Below are 18,277 nucleotides of genomic sequence, written 5' to 3'. Positions count from 1 at the left end.
TTTTTGGAAGTTGTGGAGGCAATTCTCCGGAAAGATTTTGAAGTATGGTAGAGAGTGGGAACTGCCGCGAGCTTCCCGGCACTCAGCCTGGTGAGGCCAACAACACAATACAATATTATGGTCCACTTAAGGAGGCCCCATGGGCTTCATGCCAGAAACGATGGATCACCAGCCGATTCTCCTGTACCGCGCTTGCCAGCCCCCCCCCCCCCCCCCCAACAAGGTCGAGCAGCACTTAAACAGCACTTGAGCAGCCAACCCCACTCAGCTCACAGCCATGGCGCCGAGACGCTCAGACCTGGGGTTTGGAGACGCGGACGTGGGGAGGCTCCTGGATGCGGACAAGGCCAGGAGGGAAATCCTGTTTCCCTGAGGGTCCCAAAGGGTGAGCCAGAGGACAGCCAGTGTCGCCTGGGGTGAAGTGGAAGTGGCTGTCGGCTCGGGCAGCATGACCAGAAGGACTGGCCTCGAGTGCACAAGAAGGTCAATGACCTAACCATCCCTTCGTCCCTCGCTCCCTTCAATCCCCCCCCAACCCTCCTTCAACCTCAACCCCCACTCCCCACCACTGTGAACCTCGCATGCGGCTAACAATGACCTCTCTGTATACCCACAGGTACCCCCCAAATCTGACGCTATGGAGCCAGGACGTTACAGGCCTATAGTTTCGCAAAATAAGTTATTTATAAACACGTGGGCAGCACGGTAGCATAGTGGGGAGCACTAGCTTCACAGCGCCAGGGTCCCAGGTTCAATTCGCTGCTGGGTCACTGTCTGTGTCGAGTCTGCACATTCTCCCCGTGTCTGTGTGGGTTTCCTCCGGGTGCTCTGGTTTCTCCCACAGTCTAAAGACTTGCAGGTTAGGTGGATTGGCCATGCTAAATTGCCCTTAGTGTCCAAAAAGGGCAGGAGGAGTTATTGGGTTAGGGTGGTAGGGTGGACGAAAGGGCTTAAATGGGCTGGTGCAGACTCGATGGGCCGATTGGCTTCCTTCTGCACTGTATGTTCTATGTTCTATGTTCTAAAATTAAAGCAGAAATCCATACAAAGTATTTAATGGCAGAGTAAAATGAAGTACTGATGTAGGCTGACAAGAGTACAGAAAACTGTGAAATCCTGAGTGACAAACCAACAATTTTTTCAGTTCCTCACAGAGTTTGTTTTCCTCACCAGAAAAGAGTTGAGAGTAGAAAGCAGCCAGGATTCCTTCTGTACAATTTCTAGTATATGGTTGACAAGCAAAATTGCCAAATAAATGAAAAACAGGAGAATTCAAGCTTTGTTGCTGAAATAAGGATGCATGGTACAATGAAACTTTAGGGTGAGGGGTGGGTATCTGTTTGAAGAAAACAAATTGATAAAAAGATACAGGGACAGCAAATTTCTAAGCCTGTAGTTTGAGAGATCTGATTATATATTATCGTAGTGAAGAGCTTCTGCAAAATGAAGCAGACTTATCTCACTTGCAGAAAGTACAGTTAACAAAATACCTTGTATCCAAGACATTTTATTGAATATTCAAAATAGAAGATCCCAGAAATCTACAACTATGAACATATATACAAATTCAATTCTAAAAAAGTTGTGGTTAAAGCATACCATATTTGCACATTCTACACAACAATGAGAGAAGCTGAATTAAATAATACCAGAGACAAATTAGTGATCAAATACGTTGGATATTGCACACCTTAAATATAAATTGGTGCACATGATTATTAGGTTATGGCAGTGGTACAGTAATTTCAATGGTTGAACTAATTTTATTAAAATACTCTACATTAGTGGCAGCATAAGCATCTTCAAACAGAAGTGTTAAAGATAACAGAGAATTTAGAAAAGTGTTCGGATATTCTTATATAATAGCTCATTGCAAATAAGTTCTCAAAAACTTGCTTCTCATTTAACAAAAAGCTTGATAAACTGAAATAAATCATTTCTCCCCACCAAAATAATCTCTTCATTAGTTTGAACACCTCCCCATACAACATAGCAGCAAAATCCACCATCTGTAATAGGATTTCCATTATTAAATGTATTTTTGCATTTAAGGATTAGTAAATTAATTCAACTTTCTGAACACATAAAATAGTTAACTTGATCACACAGCATATGTATACAAAACAATCTACATTAGGAATTACAAAAATGATTCTTTCAACAGCATTAGATTGCACAATATCCAAAATCATCAGATAATGACAACTGTTACAAAGTTAAAATTATTCATAAACAAAAAATGTAACAAAAGGTTTAGTATAATGAAAGTGCTAAGATAAAAAGTATGAGCAGAAAGAGACCTTATGACTTTACGCAGTGAATAGAGAAACTAGAAAATACTCCCCAAATGTTCAACTGTTTATTCGCAATATGTCAACTAATAGCATAATAAGGTGCACATCAACTAAAAGATGCACTGGAACTACTTCATCTGAAGGCCTTCCACAGGGGATGTAGATATCAACGAACTGTTGGGCCCACCAAAATGCATGAAGGTCCTCCTGTTGGTGACAAAAAAAGTAATAGCAATGATGAAATTTGAGTACACAGGTCATTGGAGGGTTTAATAGTTTGATTGATCGGTGTTTGATTATGTTTGTTTGTTCACTGATTCTTGTACACTTGCCTGATTGCTTAAAATGTGGGTGGAGCTAGAAAAATATGAAAAGGTTCCAGAACAGTGGGGGGGGGGGGGGGGGGGGGGGGGGGGGGAGGGGGGGGGGGGGGGCACAACACCCATTGGGTTCTGAGTTGGCCCACAAAACATTTTGTTGACCTTTGCCCACGAGCAGGGTTGCCACCTTCCACTGACTCTCGGTGGAGAGATTGCATTTCCCAATTTTCACCGCCCCTCACCAGCGATGTCAGGGTGTGAACCTCAGTTGAATGCATTTCCATCAATTTCCATCTTATTAACGGGTCCCCCGCCACATGATTCCCCCTTACTTAATTTTCATACCTCGCAAATGTGATGTCACATCGGCGAGGTTTGTAACAGTTTGTCCAGATGTAAGACAATCGAGGGGATCCCTCAGGTGTACAGAGGGAAGTATAGCCCCTGGGGGCACTGCCTGGCACAGGTTGACCCTGCCAAGTTGGCACATGCTGAGGCGGGTCCCAGTGGGAGCCCCATGGGGGGTGCTTTGATGTGTGTTGGTGAGGGGGGAAGAGCGAACACTGAGGGCAGGAGAATGACAGCTACACCCCTGCGGTGTTGGTGTTGGTGGTGGTGGGGGGGGGGGGGGGCGGGGGGAGGAGTGCTGTTGAAGAGTTTCAGAAGGGGTGAAGATTGTGGGGGTAGATGCGGGAAGGAGAGCCCCTGAAGGCTCAGTGATGGGGTATGCGGGTCATTAGGCTACAGTTCTGATCAGAGCACCCTTTAAAGATGGCATCCTGATCTCTGTGGAGCTGCTTGGTGGCTCGCTGATGCCCTGCCCTGCCAGAGTGTTGGCAAAAACTACGTCCCTCACTTTTTTCACTCTAAGAGGCATAATATTTGGAGAGAAAACTGCTTTGCGCAACTGGAGAGTTACTCGCCAGTTTTCCGTCTGTGCCTGACACTTTGGCAAATTCTGGTAAGATTCCACCACGTGTTTACAATATGCTGTAAGTGCTGAGATATTTGAAGTTCTGTAAATAAACAGCTTGGATTTAAAACTGAGTACGCTCTGATTTGCTCCAAGATAAATTAGACATGTAGAACAGCAAATCCATAAAAATCATAATCAAAAATGTAAATTATGCTTCCTTGACTTTGGGTTTTATTTGGGTTAAATTTAATGACAGCTCTTCATTAAAGGTCTGCAGTTTCCTTTACAATGGCAGTAAATTCTTTCCACACATTAATGTATTTCACACAAGTTACATATTAAACTTGTGCAAACTATTTATTAATTTAGAGATAAAGGGAAAAGATCTCCATTTGGGAGACTATTGGTGGGATTGTCCATCCCGGGACGCCCAGAATGAGTTCCCTGTTGGGGCAAAGAATTGGGCATCGGGGGAAAACCGGGATGGCACCGGGCATCGACCCGAACACAATACACAGATTCCCCCCCTCCCCCCGCTGGCGACATGAATGGGGTACACAAACTGCACCAGTGGTGGAATACAAATAAATGCAAATAGGTTTTGATGACTGGAGAGTGGATGATTTTAAGCAGGGGGTCCCTGTGGGGGAGGGGACCCCCTATTACATGGGTTCCTGTTGTCAAGGGGTTCTGGGGTGGGGGAATCTCCCTATTACAGCGGTCTTTGAGGGGGGGGTCCGCTATTACAAGGGTCCTGGAGGGGGATCTGGTAGAGGTGGGATGGGCGGGCAATGCATTGTGAGGGTGTTGGCCCTTGGTTGGGTTCGGCTGGTCCCTTCGAGCGTAGCCCTGGCGTGATGGACCTTGCGGTGGGTCAAGGGGGTACCCTTTGGGGGGAGGGAGGATAACCCCCTTGGTGCAACACAAGGTTCACCACACCAAGGCCATGCTAGTAGAGATCACAAGTGACCGAGCTCCAGACATACCTGCCTCACATGTGGCAGAGGTTGTACATCATGCTTTGGACTTAGCAGCTATCTCAGAACTCATCATACCAGGGTGGAAGCCAGTTATCCTCACCCGTGAGAGATTTGTTAGAAAAACAAAGGTAGTTTTAAGGGATTTATATTTGTATTGGTAAACATTAGAAATAAGATATGGTTTTATCTGAGTTTAATTTAATGCTTTTGCGCCTGAAAGGGTAAAACAGCACCAGGAATCCTGGTCCAATTCCAGCTTTGGGTGACTGTCTGTGTGGAGTTTGCACTTTCTCCCATGTCTGCATGGATTTGCTCCTGCAGTCCGACGATGTGTAGGTCAGGTGGATTGGCCATGCTAAATTGCCCCTTACTTTCCAAAGATGTGTAGGTTTTATGGGGGTACAGGTATTGGGTGGGGGAGTGGGCGTAGGTAGGGGGCTCTTTCAGAGGGTCAGTGCCAATGGGAGAATGGCCTCTTTCTGCACTGTAGAAATTCTATGATTTTCAATTCTAACTGTAATTCTACTGTGCTTAGAGAAGGCTTCGGAGTGAAAAGTAAATAAACCAGCAGTGGTTGTTCAGCAACTAGGGCCTTGGAAGGAAGAGAGGTTTTAGAGAGAGGTTTTTAAGTTTTAGTTTGGCTAATTTGATTGCAGTTGGAAATAGGTGGTGAGAAAGACAGCAACTCTCATAGCTCTGCTGGAAGCAGTTGGTTTTAGAAGGCTGAAGAGGGAACATCTCTGTCAGCCTTGCTAGAAGAAAAGCCATACTATGGAGTAATGGCGAAAACAGATGCTGGAAATCGAAAATCCAGCTAGTTAAGGAAACTAGTGTGATAAAGAGATATTTACAAGAAGTCTGGAGTTTATGGAAGAGAAGAAACTGGAAACCAGAACAGATTAGTGTTCAGTAAAGTCACAGAATTGAAAAGGCATTGGATAGACTGAGAGCAGAAAGATATCGCCAGGAGTGCTGAGGTTTATGAGAAATTACTACAGTTTGGGAGACACTATTTGAAATAATTGTGGAAATCAGTGGGTGGACCTTGGAGCTTGTGTAGAAGCTTTTAAGCCAAAGGAAATCAGAAGGGAGAGGTATGAAACCTGAAAGCAAAACTTTGATGAAAGAATGGAGGGAAAGCATAATTTACAATAAGATTTGCAAGTGTGATATTTGATAGGGGAACCTGAAATCACTCGTGTGGAAGCCAAAATTCAGTGAGACAAGGTGGCTCATGGCATAGGAAACATCTGGGGGAGTTTTGAGAATAAATCCACAGACATTCACTTGATTTCAGAGAGGAGTGTGTCTTACACAGCATATTGTGTGCTTAAAAGGGACTTTGTGTGTTAATGCGACCATTGTTGTTTAAGATGTCCTTTGTAATCAATGTTAATCTCAAAATTGGTAATCAATTTTTCAAGGTTAATAAATGTTATTTTCCTTGTTGTTAAAACAAATTAGATGTCCTGTCACTCTGTTCCTCCACGTCTTGTAAAGAAAAACTAAAAGTTGTTCTCTTGAGGCAGGTTCCATTCTAGGATATTTCCGTCCAGCTATAACACCAACTGGGATTGTAACAGACTGTTTAAGAAGGAAGAATGCTTTCAGAAGAAGAGGGGGCCGCACGGTAGCCCATTGGTTAGCATTGCTGCCTCACGGCACCGAGGGTCCAGGTTTGATCCCGGCTCTGGGTCACTGTCCATGTGGAGTTTGCACATTCTACCCGTATTTGCATGGGTTTCGCCAGCACAACCCAAAGATGTGCGGGCTAGGTGGATTGGCCACGCTAAATTGTCCCTTAATTGGAATAAATGAATTGGGTACTCTAAATTTACTTTTAAAAATGTAAAAAAAATGGTAGCACAAGTGGATAGCAATGTGGCTTCACAGCGCCAGGATCCCAGGTTCGATTCCCCGCTGGGTCACTGTGCGGTGTCTGCACTGTCTCCCTGCGTTTCCACACTAGAATCATAGAATTTACAGTGCAGAAGGAGGCCATTCGGCCCATCGAGTCTGCACCGGCTCTTTGAAAGAGCACCCTACCCAAGCCCACACCTCCACCCTATCCCAGTAACCCGACCCAACACTAAGGGCAATTTTGGACACGAAGGGCAATTTAGCATGACCAATCCACCTAACCTGCACATCTTTGGATTGTGGGAGGAAACCGGAGCACCCGGAGGAAACCCACTCACACATAGACAGTGAACCAGGCTGGGAATTGAACCTGAGACCCTGGAGCTGTGAAGCAATTGTGCTAACCACCATGCTGCCCTCCGGGTGCTCCGGTTTCCAAAGACGTACAGGTTAGGTGGATTGGCCATGATAAATTGCCCTTAGTGACCAAAAAAAGGTTAGGAGGGGTTATTGTGTTATGGGGATAGGGTAGAAGTGAGGGTTTAAGTAGGTTGGTGCAGACTCGATGGCCGAATGGCCCCCTTCTGCACTGTATGTTCTATGTAACTGTGTGACCTAGCTTTAGAATTTCTGAACACTTTCTTAAAAACAGTCTTCAAAGTTAAACCTTTTCCGGCAATTAAAACATATTTCTATGAAACATGAAAGCTGCTTTCTGGAAAATATATATTTTAAAAATAAAATGAACAAGTAATTTCCAACAATAGAAAATGCTGGAAAATCCATCAGATTATGTTAGACATTAGATTTTCGTGGCGGGATTCTCTGTCAGCTAACGGCAGAATCACGAAACACGATTGGGCGGAGAATCGGTTTGAACGCCAAAATCATGACGGTGCCGGTTCCACACCAAATTACAATTCTCCGGTGGCGTCAATGCGTTCCACTCCGCACGTACACTAAACGCTGTTTGCATATCATACTGGGCCTGACCCAGTATTCTCCGGGGCCTCCTTGAATGAATTGAAATGAAATGAATGAAAATTGCTTATGAAATGAATGAAAATTAAATTAAGTTACTGTGAAAAGCCACCAGTTGCCACATTCCGGCGCCTGTTTGGGGAGGCTGGTACGGGAATTGAACCCGCGCTGCTGGCCTTGGTCTGCTTTACAAGCCAGCTATTTAGCCCACTGTGCTGAACCAGCCCCTTTGATTCTCCGCCTCCACTGGGGGGAATTCCTGACAACGAGATTCACTTGTGCTTTTAAAAATAGAGAAACAGGCACCATGGCTGATGAGGATGACAGAGGAGATAGGACACAGAGAGACGTGACTGTGGGCTGCCGGTCCTGACACTGGCAGGACAGATGCGGGTAGGCGCCGTCTGCCAGGGTCGGGGGTGAAGGGGGGGGGGAGAGAGAGGAGAGCAGATGTGAGGTGAAACGGCTGTATGGTTGCCCCCACATCACCATCCTCGCACCCCCCCCCCCATATAACCACCCCCTCCCCCCCCCCCCCCCCCCCCCCAAACATGTGCCACCCACCGGCAGGGCACAACATGGTCCATCCAAGGTCTCCACCCACATTAGCCCCTACACGGGGGGGTGCCGGACGAGGGCTGCGGGGCATTGGCAGCACCAGCCGATGTGGTGTGTGACCATCAGATTCACATCATGCACATCTACGCCTGATAGCTAGGTAGTTTGCACGACGCCTTCATCCTGGCACAGTCGACGGTTACTGGCCTATTTGAGGTACACCACGGTTTGGGGGGGGATTGACTCCTAGGGGTTATCCATTGCGGTCGTAGCTGATGATGCCTACTGGTGGCTGAACTGCGGTCCTTGAGCCAAGCCCACACACAACGTTCTACCATTTCCCACCCTGCCTGCGGCCAACCCAGAGATGCCGACTCCTCACACCCTTCTGACAGAGCACCAAGGCATGTAGTAACAATCTGCACAGGTACTTAATGTGAATACGTATATACAGATTTGTGTCCGAGCCCCTATCGCTAAACTGTGCCTGTACCTGTACCAGTTTTACTGGTGTGTCCTTTTCTGGCCTTACGGGGCCTAATGCTACGTGCCAAGGTGGATCTCCAGAAGGTATATCAGGAGTGGAGGCAGCCTGTTGTGATTCCCACCCTGTGACCTGAGTCTGCTTTGGTGGCTGTCTTCTGGGGTGAACAGGTCTGGATAGACCCGGTTGCTGCTCCGGTGTCCCAGGTGGCATGGTGCCGCCCTGTTCTTCCGATTGCCCATATGATGCGCCAGGGACAGGAAGGGGGTGTCTGAGGTGCTACGGTGTACCGGCACCTTCCCTGCGGCACCAGTATGGGCCCCATCACCACCTCCCTTGGGCTACTCCATGGGATGGGGGTGCAAATGGATGCAATGGAGCACTGCTGCAATGTCCAGGTGGCTCTGGCACATAGCTGCTCATGAGAGGCCTTCATTCCAGCACCACCCATACAGCGTTGGCCAAGGTGGCACCACCTCCTGCTCCAGCACATGGTTGGACTCCTTCGTCTGCACCCGCAGGTACTGGATACTCATGTATTCACTGGCTCTGCGACTGCATCGCCACGATCGATGAGACTGTCCGTTCCAGAGGCCCAAACCTATTTTGGGCGACCCGCCCTCCGACCGTCCGCCCCTCAGGAGTTGCTACCTCCACCTGCTGTACCAGAGCATGTGCACACCACAGTGTCCCAGGAGCCTCTTCACTAAAGTGCCCAGCCGAGGTGAGTGTCTCTGGGATGGTGAAGGGTGTTGGAGACAGCTGTGACTGGAAATCAGAGTCATCCAGGGACTTCAGCTCCGGGGTGTCTTGGGTTGGTGGCTCCTGTCCGTGTCGATGTAATCATCACTGGTCGGCACTGGGGCTCTGGCTGTGCCTGGGGTCAAGGGACACTAGAAAGCCCCAGCCCATCACCAGCAGGTCCTGCAAGGCACAAAACAAGAAACAAGATGCATGATTAGATCATGGGCCGGGGGGGGGGGGGGGGGGGGGGGTGGAACAGGGATCGTGTGAGGGTGGTGTGAAGATGGCGTTGGGGTGTGACACGTGTCACGGGAACCGCAACTAAGCGGGGTCTCACTTCCTTGGCCAATGACGAGCTCCACCCCTGCGACCACCTTTTCCTCGGGCCCGCCGACCATGTTGAGGGCCCCTTGATATGCTGCGGTGAGGGTCCATTGGTCCGGCGGTCCCCTCCAGTCTTCTCCCGTTCCCGGAGGTAATGGCCGGCCTTCTCCTGGGGGGGGTGTGGAAACAGAAAACGCACAGTGTCACACAGTCCGATACATGCAGCCCAGGGGGTGGTTAGCTGATGGTTTCTCTTGTGGCCACTATGTGTGCTGGCATGTGGTGCAGGGTGGCATTCAGTCGCCCTCCAGGTGGGGGGTTGATGTTGCAGGTGTGCGGGTCAGGAGTTGGTGCCAGAGGCACAGTGCTGACTACTCAGCCTGGCCACCCTGAGGAGGTTGTGCAGTTTCTTATGGCACTGCTGGTCGGTCCGGACCGATGCTGATGGCGCTGATGGCCTCTGCCACCTGCACCCAAGCACGGCAAACGATGACGGGTGGCAGCGTTCTTCCCGGGCCAGGATGTCATACTATACATCCAGGTATATGATGGTGTGCAGACAGGCAGTGATTGACACACAGGATGACCAGTGAACACTCAGAACACAGCAGCCAATCACCAGACAGGACACGACCACTATTAAGCCAGAGGGAACTCGTTTTCCCGCTCTCTCGGGATCCAGCCTCTGAGACAGTCAGAGCCCGTGAGCAGCAACTAGAACAAACACCATGTGGTAGTACGATAGTCTGGTCAGGTTAGCTTCAGGTCTCCAGTCAAGTCAGCATAGTGTCAACCCACAGTTAAAGCATGTATTATAGTTAAGTGTTCAATAAAATAGAGTTGCATTTCTTCAAGTGTTGGAAGCCTGTCTCTCTCACCACTGCAGTAAACGCAGTCCTCGCAGACCCAGCTTACCCAACACATCATGGTACCAGTGAGTTATGCTCGAGTTTGACGGACCTACCTTGAGATAATCTGCCTTTGACCAGCGATCAGCCATCCGGTGACATGGACAGCATCCGCCCTCCTCCGCAGCTCCGCATCGCCGGCAACCTCGGTGCAAACTGGAAGATTTTCAAGCAGAAGTTCCAGCTGTATCTTGAAGCCACCGACCTCGAGGCCGCATTGGATGCCAGGAAGATCGCTCTCTTCCTCTCTACAGCCGGGGACCACGCTATCCATATCTTCAACTCCCTCACCTTTGCTGAAGGCGAGGACAAGACGAAGTTCAAAACAGTCCTGCTGAAGTTCAACAGCCACTGTGACATCGAGGTCAATGAGAACTATGAACGCTATGTGTTCCAGCAGAGGCTTCAGGGTAAGGAGGAACCGTTTAAGTCCTTTTTAACCCATCTCCGCATCCTCGCGCAGTCATGCAACTATCGCTCCACTTCTGATTCCGCGATCCGGTATCAGATCGTTTTCAGGGTCCACTCCGATCCCCTTCGCCAGCAGCTCCTAAAAGTTAAGCAGCTCACCCTTACCATCGCCATTGAGACCTGCGTCCTCCACGAGCACGCTAACAACCGGTACTCCCATATCAAGGCGGCAGAAATGGCACGGCAAAACCCCCACGATGCAGAACGCGTGCAGGCCATCAAACAAATGCAGGGCCTGAGTCTGGATGAGGGCGGCCATTTTGCGCGCTTTTCCCGGGCTCCAGCGCATCACGACCGAGGGGACGGCAAGGTCGACGACCAAACCGTGCAAGTGCGCACGTCGTTCGACCGCACTGCGCATGCCCGGTTGCGCACGGAACGTCCTGACGGCGGCTCATGATGTGCTCCAACTGTGGCTCCGCCCATTTAAAGCGGCAACGTCCCACAAAATCTCGACGCTGTCTCCAGTGTGGCAAGCTTGGCCACTACGCAGCCCTGTGCAGATCTGCTCCACTGCCCAACACACAGCGATCCCAGCCACAGCGCAACTCAATTGTCTGTACAGCAACCCGTCACAGAATCCGACCCCGACAGTCTACCAGATCCCGACACTGAGGGCCTCACATCCCCATTCCGGGTGGGCATCATCACCAAGCATACGCTGCCTTTCTCAACGATGGTGAAACAACTCCTAATAATGAGCATTGATCCGGACGACGAGTGGTGTGCCACCCTTGCGGTCAACAAGGCTTGCATACGCTTCAAGCTGGACACCGGCGCTTCAACCTCATTTCAAAGTCTGACCTTGACACCATCCGCGTCAAGCCAAGCATTCTTCCACCAGCCTGCCAGCTCCTCGACTACAATGGCAATGCCATTGCTGCCAGTGGCTCATGCCAGCCTGCGGTGTCCCATCGTTTGTCAATTGTAGGAATCAAGAGAGCTTCCCTGCTCGGTGCCCGGGCCTGCAAACTCCTGAACCTTGTGCAGCGGGTTCACACCATGTCGTCCGCAGAGGCAATGGCCTCGCCAGATGTTAACTTCCAGGCCCAACTCAATTACATCATAGCGCAATACCATAGCGTGTTCGAAGGTATGGGCACACTCCCATACCGATACAAAATCTTGTTGAAGCCAACTGCCACCCCTGTGGTCCACGCACCGCGTCGGGTTCCGGCACCCCTTCAGGACGGGAATGGTACCATTTGGCCCCGCCATTTTGGCGCCGATCTTTTGGCTCCATTTTTTTGGCGCTGAATTGGTTTGGCGCCGATTGTTTTGGCATTCAACGATTTGGCGCCGAATCTTAATTACCTGCTTAATAACCACTTTTAAAACCAACATTTTAAATGTAGTTCTGTACCTAGTTCCACCAGAATTCCACCTAGTTCTGTAGCGCAACATACTCTTAGAATTTTACTCTAAAAATTTAAAAGTAGTAGAAATGGCTGAAAGTATTTTAAGTAAGAAAGACAAACCTAAATTTTCTCACAATGGATATCTATATGTGTTCGACAAGCATAGCAAGAAGGACACTTTGATGAAGTTTTGGAGATGTGAAAACAAGAACGAGTGCAAAGCCCGTATACACACTAAAAACAATGAAGTGATAAAGGAAATAAACGAGCATTCTCATGGTGCTTCAGCAGCAAGCGTGGAAGTAGCTGCAATTAAAACAAGTGTAAAGCGCCGGGCTGGAGAGAGTCAAGATCAACCATCGGCAATTTTAAGTTCTTGTACAGAAAATATTTCTCAAGCCGCTCAAGGAGTACTTCCAACTGCAGACGCAATGAAGCAAATTGTAAGGAGAAGAAGAAATCAAATAAACCTCGTTCCTCCAAATCCTGTTCATGTTCATGAATTAGTGATCCCCGATGATTACAAACATTTTATGAAGAACAATGGTGAACGTGAGAACTTTTTAATAGCAGACAGTGGTCATGAAGATGATAGAATTTTAATTTTTGGGAGACAGAGCTGGACTGTCTTTCTATTAGATTCTGAAGTGTGGTATGTTGATGGGACCTTTAAATTATCTCCTCCGTTATTTACACAGGTTTATGTAATTATGGGAAGAAGGCATGGAGGAGTTCATCCAGTTTTATATGCCTTATTACCAAATAAAAGGCGTGCAACATATGTACGCATGTTTCAGATGGTTCATGATGCAATCCCAGGATTAAATCCGGGAAGAATGTCTTGTGACTTTGAACAGGCAGCTATTTCTGCAATGGAAGAATGTTTTCCAGGAGTAAGGATACAAGGATGTTTCTTCCATTTCGCTCATAATGTGTACAAGCACCTTAAACAGATTGGGTGCCAGGTTTTATATAACAGTGATTCCGAATTTGCTTTAAGAGCTAAAATGATCATAGCCTTATGTTTCGTGCCTGTTCCTCACTTGGATAACTACATAGATACCCTGTCCGAAGACTTGCCGGTAGAACTTCAATCGCTACTGAACTGGTTTGAAGATAATTACGTAGGACGACCAATGAGAAGAGGCAATGGCAGGCGGCCCCCTCTTTTTCCTTCAGAGATGTGGCACCAGTACAATCGCACAATCAACGGAGAGGACCGAACTAACAATCACGCAGAAGCAGCACATAGAAAGGTATATGCGGAATTAGGAGTTCACCACCCAATTATATGGAAATTCATTGATGGACTGAGAAAAATTCAAAACAACCGAGATTCATATTATGAACAATTGGTTGCTGGCCATGCTCCGAAACAAAAACTTCTTAAGTATGTGAGAGCTGACGAGCGCATTTTGAATATTGTGCGCCAGTTTGATGAGAGAGAACCATTAGAATATTTGCGTGGTATAGCCCACAATTACGAAATACATTAAATTACTGAGTTTTAATTATATCTTTTACATAAATATTTTATGCCAGAATAAAGGTTTAGTATTTTTATCCAGAATAAAGGTTTCGTATTTTTATCCAGAATAAAGGTTTCGTTTTTTTATCCAGAATAAAGGTTTCGTTTTTTATCCTAGTTTAATTTCATTCCAGGACCCTAGCAGACTATCAACATTCTATGAAACGGAGAATCCCGCCCTTGATCTGAACCTTGAGTTATTTGGAGAATACATTTATGATGTTGTTAGGGATAATTGATTGGTATCACAAGCTAATTCATTTTAAATCCTAGTTTCCATTTATTTACATGCTTTAATTTTAATTTTGGCGGCAAACCGTGGTGGGCCAAAAAAATGAGCGCCATAACAACTAGCGCCAAAAAAAACGGTGCCAAAAGATCGGGGCCAAAAAGGCGGTGCCAAAAAGCACCCGACCCTTCAGGACCGCCTCAAGCAGCAGCTGCAAGACCTCCAGGACCAGGGCGTCATTTCTAAGGTCACGGAACCCACGGACTGGGTTAGCTCCATGGTTTGTGTCAAAAAGCCGTTAGGGGATCTTCAAATCTGTATCAACCCCAAAGATTTGAACCGTAACATCATGAGGGAACACTACCTAATACCTAAACGAGAAGAGCTAACCAGCGAGATGGCTCATGCCAAATTCTTCACGAAGCTGGATGCCTCCAAGGGTTTTGGCAAATACAGCTGGACGCGTCCAGTCGAAAGCTGTGCACATTCAACACCCTGTTCGGTCGCTACTGTTAGGGGAAGGGGAAGAGGGAGATGTCATAATATACATCCAGGTATATGATGGTATATGATGGTGTGCAGACAGGCAGTGATTGACACGCAGCATGACCAGTGAACACACAGAACACAGCAGCCAATCACCAGACAGGACACGACCACTATAAAGCCAGAGGGCACTAGTTTTCCCGTTCTCTCGGGATCCAGCCTCTGAGACAGTCAGAGCTCGTGAGCAGCAACTAGAACAAACACCATGTGGCAGTAAGATAGTCTGCTCAGGTTAGCCTCAGGTCTCCAGTCAAGTCAGCATAGTGTCAACCCACAGTTAAAGCATGTATTATAGTTAAGTGTTCAATAAAATTGAGTTGCATTTCTTCAAGTGTTGGAAGCCTGTCTCTCTCACCACTGCAGTAAATGCAGTCCTCGTAGACCCAGCTTACCCAACACATCACAGGGTACAGGGTCGTCCATCTCTCCTCCATAGTGTCAAGCAGGGTCCTGAGCTCGACGTCAGTAAAGCAGGGTGCCATTCTCCTCGCTGCCATCTTGTTGGCTGGGATGGTATGTGTAGAGAGTGCATTATGTATATGCAGTTTAAAACAGTGAGAGGAGAGCCGTGGTTTCAGTGTTTAAAACAGCGAGAGGAGAGCCGGGAGTTTCAGTGCTTAAAACAGCGCGAGGAGAGCCGGGAGTTTCAGTGTTTAAAACAGTGAGAGGAGAGCCGGGAGTTTCAGTGTTTAAAACAGCGAGAGGAGAACCGGGAGAGGTGAATTACTATTTAAAAATTTTAAAATCTCACTTAAATAACTATTTTGGCTTGATTTAAATTACTATTTATAAGTTGATTCAAATAACTTTTTAAATTTTAATTAAATAACTATTTAATTTGTCAGATCAAGCAAGATAAATACTCAGGGATAAAGCTAATTAAATAGTATACAGGAGATTGGATATAATCCGACAAAAAAACATCTTTCTAAATTTAATTTCAAAAGTTTAATTTAAAGGAATGAATCATGGCAGGACAGCTCCAAGGTGTGGTCTGCTCCTCTTGCTCCATGTGGCAGGCTGGGGACAGTTCCAGTCCCCAGGGTCAGCACATGTGCAGGAAGTGTCTCTAGTTACAGCTCCTGGAAGCTCGAGTTTCAGAGCTGGAGCGGCGGCTGGAGACACTGTGGAGCATCTGAGAGTCGGAAAGCATTGTAGGTAGCACGCATAGAGAGGTGGTCACACCGCAGGCTCAGACTCCGCAGGCAGGAAGGGAATGGGTGACCACCAGACAGAGAAAGAGAGTGAGGCAGGTAGTGCAGGAATCTCCTGTGACCATTCCCCTGCAGAACAGATATACCGCTTTGGATACTGTTGGGGGGAATGACCTCTATTGTACTGTCACACTAATCACCCCTCCCCTCACAGCAACAGCCAAACTCGTGGCACCACAGTTGGTTCTGCTGCAGAGGAAGGGGGGGGGGGGGGGGTGATAAGTGTGACTGCAATAGTTATAGGGGATTCAATTGTAAGGGGAATAGACAGGCGTTTCTGCGGCCGCAAATGAGATTCCAGGATGGTATGTTGCCTCCCTGGTGCAAGGGTCAAGGATGTCTCGGAGCGGGTACAGGACAGTCTGGAGGGGGAGGGTGAACAGCCAGTAGTCGTGGTACACATGGGTACAAATGACATAGGTAAAAAAAGGGATGAATTCTTAAAAGCAGAATACAGGGAGCTAGGAAGGAAGTTATGAAATCGGACCTCGAAGGTAATGATCTCAAGATTACTACCGGTGCCACGTACTAGTCAGAGTAGAAATGTCAGGATATATAGGATGAATACGCGACTGAAGGGATGGTGTCAGGGCGAGGGTTTCAGATTCCTGGGGCATTGGGACCGGTTCTGGGGAGGTGGGACCTGTACAAACTGGACGGGTTACACCTGGGCAGGACTGGAACTGATATCCTAGGGGGGCTATTTGCTAGAGCGGTTGGGGAGTGTTTAAACTAATGTGGCAGGGGGGTGGGAACCGATGCAGGAAGTCAGAAGGTAGTAAAACAGGGACAGAAACAAAAGGCAGTAAGGGGGAAAGTGAATGGCAGAGAAGCCATAGTCAAAATCAAAAAGGGTGACAGTACAAGGTACAGTGACTGAGGGGAGCTCAGTGAACAGGCCCAGTAATACGAAAAGGAATAAAACGGAAAGTAAAAACATAAATGGAAAGCGACGCGGCAGGTTGTTACATGAAGATATGGGTTCAACGACAAGGAAAATTAGGAGAAACGTTAAGAGGAAAAATAACTTAGGAGAGGTTACTGATCAAGGTGTTAAGATTCAAAACAGAGGTATAAAAGCCAAGATAAGTGTACTTGACCTGAATGCTCGTAGTATTCGGAATAAGGTAAATGAGTTGATAGCGCAAATCATCGTGAATGACTATGATTTAGTGGCCATTACTGAAACATGGTTAAAGGATGGTCACAACTGGGAGTTGAATATCCGAGGGTATCAAACTATACGGAAGGACAAGGTGGATGGTAAGGGAGGTGGTGTAGCTCTGTTATTTAAGGATGACTCCGGGCAATAGTAAGGGATGACATCGGTGCTATGGAGGATAAGGTTGAATCCATTTGGGTGGAAATCAGGAATAGTAAGGCGAAAAAGTCACTTATTGGAGTAGTCTAGAGGCCACCATATAGTGACATTATGGTGGGGCAGGCAATAAACAAAGAAATAATGGATGCATGTAGAAATGGTACAGCAGTTATCATGGGGGATTTTAATCTACATGTCGATTGGTTTAACCAGGTCGGTCCAGGCAGCCTTGGGGAGGAGTTTATAGAATGTATCCGCGATAGTTTCTGAGAACGGTATGTAATGGAACCTACGAGGGAACAAGCGGTCCTAGATCTGGTCCTGTGTAATGAGACAGGATTGATTAATGATCTCATAGTTAGGGATCCTCTCGGAAGGAGCGATCACAATATGGTGGAATTTAAAATACAGATGGAGGGTGAGAAGGTAAAATCAAACACTAGTGTTTTATGCTTAAACAAAGATGAGATGCCCATGTAATGTAATACAATGGGATGAGAGAAGAGCTAGCTAAGGTAGACTGGAAGCAAAGACTCTATGGTGAAACAGTTGAGGAACAGTGGAGAACTTTCCAAGCGATTTTTCACAGTGCTCAGCAAAGGTTTAGACCAACAAAAAGGAAGGATGTTAGAAAGAGGGAAAATCGACCATGGATATCTAAGGAAATAAAGGAGAGTATCAAATTGAAGGAAAAAGCATACAAAGTGGCAAAGATTAGTGGGAGACAAGAGGACTGGGAAATCTTTAGGGGGCAATAGAAAGCTACTAAAAAAGCTATAAAGAAGAGTAAGATAGATTATGAGAGTAAACTTGCTCAGAATATAAAAACAGATAGTAAAAGTTTCTACAAATATATAAAACAAAAAAAGAGTGGCTAATGTAAATATTGGTCCTTTAGAGGATGAAAAGGGAGATTTAATAATGGGAGATGAGGAAATGGCTGAGGAACATAACAGGATTTTTGGGTCGGTCTTCACAGTGGAAGTCACAAATAACATGCCAGTGACTGATGGAAATGAGGCTATGACAGGTGAGGACCTTGAGATGATTGTTATCACTAAAGGAGGTATGGATGGGCAAGCTAATGGGGCTAAAGATAGACAAGTCTCCTGGCCCTGATGGAATGTATCCCAGAATGCTAAAAGAGATGGCTAGGGAAATTGCAAATGCACTCGTGATAATTTACCAAAATTCACTAGACTCTGGGGTGGTCCCAGCGGATTGGAAATTAGCAAACGTGA

The 18,277-nt window shown here is 47.0% G+C and overlaps 1 protein-coding gene across 17 annotated transcripts in view; it reads right to left on the bottom strand.

Annotated features, from left to right (window-relative positions):
* Nucleotides 1-1,743: 1,743 nt before the first annotated feature.
* The window catches only part of LOC119963057 (prominin-1-A-like), a 308,012-nt gene continuing 291,478 nt past the window's right edge, over nucleotides 1,744-18,277 (bottom strand). For all 17 annotated transcript variants that reach the window (XM_038791582.1, XM_038791585.1, XM_038791593.1 and 14 more), the window contains one exon: nucleotides 1,744-2,501. The gene's annotated coding sequence lies outside the window, so the exon portion shown is untranslated. The remainder of the gene's footprint in view (nucleotides 2,502-18,277) is intronic.

Source organism: Scyliorhinus canicula, chromosome 3 (genome assembly GCF_902713615.1).
Source record: "Scyliorhinus canicula chromosome 3, sScyCan1.1, whole genome shotgun sequence".
Taxonomy (NCBI): Eukaryota; Metazoa; Chordata; class Chondrichthyes; order Carcharhiniformes; family Scyliorhinidae; genus Scyliorhinus; species Scyliorhinus canicula.
Note: the sequence above shows the minus strand (reverse complement) of the source record. Positions and strands in the feature narration are given on the sequence as shown.